The sequence below is a fragment of the Frankliniella occidentalis genome, unplaced genomic scaffold, assembly GCF_000697945.3.
Source record: "Frankliniella occidentalis isolate FOCC.00 unplaced genomic scaffold, Focc_3.1 Scaffold241, whole genome shotgun sequence".
NCBI lineage: Eukaryota > Metazoa > Arthropoda > Insecta > Thysanoptera > Thripidae > Frankliniella > Frankliniella occidentalis.
The window spans coordinates 198,211-205,068 of NW_026267367.1; the positions used below are offsets into that span (position 1 = coordinate 198,211).

Here is a 6,858-nt window from a genome sequence, read left to right on the forward strand (position 1 = left end):
CCCCCCCTCACACACACACATTATCTATATTTCTCTCCATCTCTCTCTCTTTCTCCCTCTCTCCTTTTCTCTATCTCTCTCTCTCCCTCCTCCACCTCACTTACCTCACCTCACCTTCGATAAACGAGTGACTCGAGCGCCGCGAAAATTCAATCTCCCCTAAGAAGCGGACTTGGGGGCGCGCAGCGCTCCTTCCTTTCCTTCCCTATCCCGCCGCGGTAGTCTATTGTTTCCTCTGCTTGGCTAAATAAATGATTTATGATGTCTCGGAACGTTGGGGGGTAGAGTGGAGGGGGGCCTTGAAGAAGCACCTCTTCGCCCCCACTCCCACCTGCTGCTCCCAGCACGCCCCCCGACTCTCCCGCCCGGCCGCTGTAAGAAGTCTAAATCTCCATGAATCCCGCGGGAGCGGCCCCCTCCCTGCGTCCCGCTGCTCCCTCCCGCTCCCCGACAGGATAGTTGCCTTTCATTTCAGCGACAAAGTACCGTTCCCTGTCGTGTGGACTGCCTTTGCTTGCGCTGCTGCTGTCTCCGTAATTCTTTATCTTTTCTTTTTTGTTTTTTTTACTAAGGCGACGACGCACCCACCCGCAGCGGGAGAAGCATGCCGAAAAGGGTGGCTGCTTTCGAAAAGAATGTAATTTAAATGCGCGTCGGTTTTGCCGCGCCGTGGCAGCTCGGCGGCGGCGCGGCTTGCCCGTCGGCGGCTCCCCCTTAGTTTTCACTGGCAGGCTGCCGGCAGGGGTGGTGGTGGTGGTATTGGATAGCGCTGCGGGCGACCGCCCACCCAACAGACGAGCGGGGCCGAGGCCCGGGGGCCCGGGGGCCCGGGGTCGGTCGGGCGAAGCCACGGCGCAAGCAATGGTTTCAATCAGCATAAGAGTCCCTGTGCAACGGAGCCACCCGGAGGCGCGCCCGCCGGAGCCTCTTACCGGGCCCCTGGAGTGGGGCTGTAAAGGCGCGCGCATGCCCCATCCAAACTTTGGGGAGGAGCGCGGCGCGTGGCGAGGCGGGCGGAAAGGGTAAAGGCCAACGGCTGTCTTGGCCACGGGGCGGGGCGGGGCGGCGGCGGCAGCCAGCAGAGCGCTGCGCAACCGCGGTGAGCACCAGCCTTCTCATTCGCGTACACGTCGAGAACGGTAGGGTGCGAGTGAGAGAGTACTTACGCCGCAAGATCCGTCGCGCGGTTAACGCTACGCCGGAAACGAATGGGCACACCACCTAGAAGAGTGTGTGACATCCACACATACTTTGCGCTTCCAGAGTACCGCCGAGTGCACCGGGGGCAGAGAGCGTGTGGTGAGAAGGGATAAAAGACGGGGAGTCGGTGAAAATCGGAACAGCAGCGTGTTTGGTGGTGGCGGTGGAGCAGTCGCGCCAACACTGAGTGAAACCGGCAGTGGGACGGAGCGGTAGCGCGGCAGGAAGAACTAGCGGACGAGTACCTCTCAGTAGGACCATCACCCGCTCCGCAGCTTCTTTTTCTTCTTCTTCTTCTTCTTCTTCTTCTTCTTCTTCTTCTTCTTCTTCTTCTTCTTCTTCTTCTTCTTCTTCTTCTTCTTCTTCTTCCCCTCCCTCTCTCTCGCTCTCTTTTTTCCCCACTACTCGTCCCCCCGGCGATGAAACTGTTCAATCTACAAGGGTACAAACGAGGAAACGAGCTTTTGCTTTCCAGAGCGCTCTCGCCTCCCAATCCCCTTGTCTCGTGTCATGGCTGACCCTGTGCTGTCAGCTCGCAACCCCTTCTCCCGTCCTGCTTTTCTGTCCGACCCTCTGTGAGTGTTTTTTTCCTCCTTCCCTTTTCTCTCTCTCTTTTTTCTCCTCTCCGATCAAACCCCGTCCGTGCTCGTCCTCAACTCGAAGATGGTGACCAATAGTTCACGTACGGACTTCCGATCGGCAATTTACAAACTGGTACAAATCTTCGTACAATACTATTAAATCGCTAGCAGCAGCGAAGCGCCTTGTAAACCCGGCGTAGGCAATCCGCTGAGCCGGGGTGACCGCGCGGTGCCGACTCCGCAGGCGCTCAGTCAGCCCGGTGACCGCGGGGTAGGCCAGCCGCTGGGCCGCGGTGCGCGCGCGCTGCCGCGCCTGCCAGGCGCTCTCCCCAACGCGACGGCACAGCACGGCCGGCAGAGCGAAGCCCTGCGCGGGCACTTCGTTTGTAGTGTATCCACGTGCCGTGAGGACTCTTGGGGGAGAAGGAAGGGGGAAGGGAGGAGAGTCCGGGGGAGTGCCAAAACTTGCCGTGCTTCCTGGAAAAAGAACTTGAGGCTCTCTACGCGCTCCATAGCTTCGTGCCCGCACACGAGGGGCTGCTTTCCTGACAACTGACGACCCCCCCCCCTACCCTCCCCCTACCTTTTTCAAAAGACACGCGCCTCTGCTCTCTGACAATCTCCCTCCTCACCCTCGCCGTCGTATCTACCCGCCAAAGCTGCTATCGCGTTGTCGAAAAAAATTAATAAGTTGTATCCTATGCATAACAAGCAAAGCAATTTAAAGTCGCATTTAAAAAAAAATACCAAAAATTATAAATTGGAAAAAACTTGCAAAATAAGAAAAATTTGTCTGGGAAGGTCGAATGGTGCTGTGTGACACAGAGTGCCGCGCCCAGCAGCCGTGTCGTAAATACGGAACGGGGAGGTGCCTGCCTGGCCCCGGCCTGGCCCGGCGCGGCGTGGGTCTTCTGGCGAGGATTTCCGGATCAGCTCTTCGCCTCCCTCCTTGTTCTCTCCTCCGCTACGTCTCCTATACTCGCCCTCTCGCCTCCGTGCCGTCTTTCTTTTTTCTTTTTCTTTTTTTTTTTTGTCCCTTTTCGATCATACTTCACAGAGATTGACGCGAGGTGGAGATGGGGGGGGGGGGGATGGAGGGACGCGGCTCGTCGCCACAGATTGGGCCCGTGATGTGATAGTTACAGCAGCAGCGGAGGGAAAACATGGGACGTCGGCGCATTGGGTTGGGGGGGGGGGGCCTAGACAAGAGGAGCGGGCGCCTTGGTCTTGGTCCTGCCCCTCCAACGGCGGGGTGGGCGGATGGGTACTCGCTTGTTTGGCCTCGCTAAGCCAATCGGAGAGGCAATAAGCCACGCAACACTAACAGAGAGACTCTCTGCTCCTCTCGGTCTGATTGAAATCTCCTAAGTCCGATAAATCCTCGGCCCGCTCGCCTCGCGCTCCCCGACCGCTGACGTTCCGTTGTTCGCCCCGTCCAATTACCATGTCCCAGTAGGCATGGCGGGAGCCGGGCGGGAGCGGGAGCACCGCCGGGGTCACAAAGCTCGACCGACCGCAGGCCAGGGAGCTGCTACTGCTGCCGCTGCTGCAACTGCCCCCCACCCCCCCACCCCTCCCCTTCCTCTTGGCCCAGCCGATGAAGATTCCAATTGAATTCTGCGCGCGCGGAGCTGCTGCTCGGGAAGGAGATGAGGGAGGGAGGGGGGCTTCCCCGCTGTTGCTGCTCCACACAGACCGACCGCACGCTGCGCGCGGAAAGGAAAGGGGAAGGAAGGAGCCTGTAACGAAAACCATGATCTGCGCGCATGGAGAGCAGATAGAATCTATTACGCCCTTCTTCTTCTTCTTCTTCTTCTTCTTCTTCTTCTTCTTCTTCTTCTTCTTCTTCTTCCGGTCCGTCTTCTCTCTCTCTCCCTCGCTCTCGGTGCGCGGGACGTGAGACAGACACGTCTTACGCCCGGCCGCGCTCTTCGCCCCGCCTTCCTCCTCTCGCCACTCAGCGCCACCGCCTCGTCACATGTGTGACGTGCAGCCGTATTCATACTGACGGAGAAGGGGACCGGGACCCCCGACCGCTGCTCCATTTTTATTTTCCTACACTGTTACAACCTGTAGTGTGTGCAAGGCAGTCACACTTCGCTAAGTAAAAGTGCAGCACAGCACGCCCATTGTCGGTTTTTTCGTGCGATTTGAAGTTGCACCGTGGAAACAATTTCAGTGACTTCCTACGAATGTTTTGAATTGTGCTGCATTGCCGGTATGTAGTTCATCCGAGTTCATCAGCCTTTCCATCACCCATTTCTGCGGTGGCTGCTGGCTCTCTCCCCGACACCTTCGCAAACAGCTTTGCAATCGATACGATACGAACCCGGAGGGGAGAGGGGGAGGCTCGGCGGCGGTACGTGGTTAACAGGCGACGGAGCCTTATTGGCCTCCCTGAGGGGGGTCATGAAGGAAGGGGAGGAGGAGGAGGAGGAAGAGGAAGAGCGACGACTTTGCGGGAGGCACTGACGAGTCTGCTCCGCACCGCGCGATATGATACACAGCAGAGTGCGGAGCCGGAGCGAGCGCGGCAATCAACAGTGTCAAACTGGGGCGCTGACTTTCCTGCCGCTCCGTCTATCCAACTCTCTATCTCTGTCTGCCCCGTCTCTCTTTGTCTCTCCCCGCCCCGTCTCTCTCTCTCTCTCTCCTTCTCTCTCTCTCTCTCTCTCTCTCTCTTTCTCTCGCTCTCTCTTTCTCTCGCTCTCTCTCTTTCTCTCTCTCTCTCGCTCTCTCTTTCCGCTCTCTCTTTCTCGTTCTCTCTTTCTCGCTCTCTCTTGTCCTGCTCCCTCTACTGTGTATGGGGAGGGGAATGGGTGGAGTGGGGGGTTCCCATCGCACCTCTCGCTCGGTAGGCTTGAAAATATTTGGTGAGGTGATCGGGTTGGGGTGGAAGTGGAAGGGGGAGGAGGAGGAAGGGAGTATGGGGGGCGTGTTGGCGAGGCTCTCCAACGGAACACGTTTACCCGGAGCATGGCCTGCTCGGAGGCGCGGAGGAGGTGGCGGTGGTGGTGCGGTGTGAAGGGAAAGGAGGGGAAAGCAATTTAGTGTTTGCTCGGCGAAGACGAGCCCAGGCCAGGCTGGAGGGCTCCGTGCAAACGATGCACACGTTGCAAGCGGCGGCGGGGCCGCTGCGGGCGAAGTGAAGGAGGCCGGGGGAGCGGCTGTTGTGGGTGGATCGAGGCGCTCGTGCGTGTGCGTGCGTGCGTGTGCGTGTTTGCGTTGTGTCCCGCGCACAAGGCCCTGACCCGCCCAGAAGGTTATGGCAACTCCTTGATACGTCTCGAAGGCAGGCGAGCGGGCGGGGCGCTACGCGGGACGCGCGGGACGTCGGGAGAGACGGAGCAAGGGTGCGTGTGTGTCTATGTGGTGGGAATAGGGCCCGGGGAAGCTATCAATGTCAGATCTGGTCTTCCTCTCGTGCACCCCTCTCCCCCTTCTTCCTCTGCCCCCCTCCTCACTCCACCAAATCTTCCTTTCCCACGCAGGTCCCAATCCCATGCCATACCCTCCTCTCCCCTCACCCTCACCCCCCTTACCCCATCTCTCTCGCTCGAGAAAGGGTTGTGGAGGGAGGGGGAGGTGGGGGAAGAGGGGTCACCCACACTACCCCCGCCTCCTTCCCTCCCGTCTCTCCCTCTCTGATCCAGCCACCACAAGCAAAGCCATCTTTATTGAATTTCTCAGATGTTGAAGGGACGCGCCACTACGCAGGGACTGACTGTTGGATATCTTTCTCTCTCTCTTTCTTTTTTCTTATTTCGCTCGCTCGCTTACGCAAGTGAAAGGGGAGAGGGACGGGACGCAAGAAGAGAAGAAACAAGTTCGCCATATGACAGCCCCGCTGCACGGAGAATAGCGATCGGACAATAACTAGATAAGCCGATACCAACTGGGGGAAGGAGGGGCAGTGCTTGAACGCGGGTAATGCCGAGTGAGACGGCTATTGCGTTCATCACAATTTATTTTACACGATTCACTTTTCTTTACTACGGTTGTTTCTGAAAGTGTTTTCTTTTACTTTATTGGTCGTCGCCGTGTCTTTTCCTCTGATCCGTTTCCCCCGGTTTTCTTTTTTTTCCTTTGTTTTGCTGTTGTTTTTTTGTGTGTCGGGCGCGCCGCTCCTTTCCGCTTCCCGGCGGTCTCCCGCCTGGGCGTGCCTTCGGCCGCAAATCTTTTCTAATCCCGCGGGGGATAGACAGTACGGCGCTGTACGGGCCGGGGAAGGGCACCAGGGAGGTGAGCGTCCTTGTGCAGCAGCCGCCAATGCCCTTCGTGAGATCTGCTTCGATTCCGATGATCAACATTTCAAAACAAAATAAAAAAGAACTTACACACACATTTTTGAAATTGATGTCACACTTTATAAAAGTGCAGCGAAACTGATTTGCATATAAATAGGAAGTTGTTATAGCACGCTGGAAGAGAGCTTACAGCCATCCAGTCCGATTTACCACATACTGATGCGCGGTGCTGCAAAGTGTGATCGTGTCCATCATACACGCGCGCCTCATATTAAACGAATCGAGTCTGGCTCGGGCCGCCAGCCACCGCCACGGCAGCGATATTGATTAAATCTCCTCTGGTCGAACAGTCGTAGTAGTGTTTGTGTGTTGTGTATAGTATACGCGCGGATTTGGCAGGGGGCACAATCATCTCGCTGACGTTCTCTTCCATTTCTTTCTTCTCTCTCTCTATGATTCGCTCTCCAGCGAACCCATTTTCTCATCCTCTGCACCCTCACCCTCTTGCTCTCCACACCAACATCTGCCGCTCATCGCGCCAGCGCTTGTGTGTGTGTATCTATTCTGAAAGGGTACGCGCGCGCGCGCGCGTGTGTGTGTGTGTGTGTGTGTGTGCGGCAGTGCGCATGCTCTCCAATCTGTCTTCCGTTGCCTCTGGCGCGTCGCGTCGACCTAGTTTTCATCAACGCTATTCACTGAGGGAGCCGGAAAATGAAAATGTCACTTGTCATATGTAAAAGTCTACTCCGGGGTGCCAGCCAGGGTCCTCTGCCCTGCCCCCTCCCCACCCTCATGGCCGGAAGTCCCCCTTCCCCCACCTTCCCTCTTTC

General features: G+C 57.4%; 1 protein-coding gene across 2 annotated transcripts in view; it reads left to right on the forward strand.

The window, feature by feature from the left end:
• Nucleotides 1-6,858, forward strand: part of LOC113202095 (tropomyosin-1, isoforms 33/34-like) — a 185,573-nt gene that overhangs the window by 164,391 nt on the left and 14,324 nt on the right. The gene's annotated exons all lie outside the window — the stretch shown is intronic.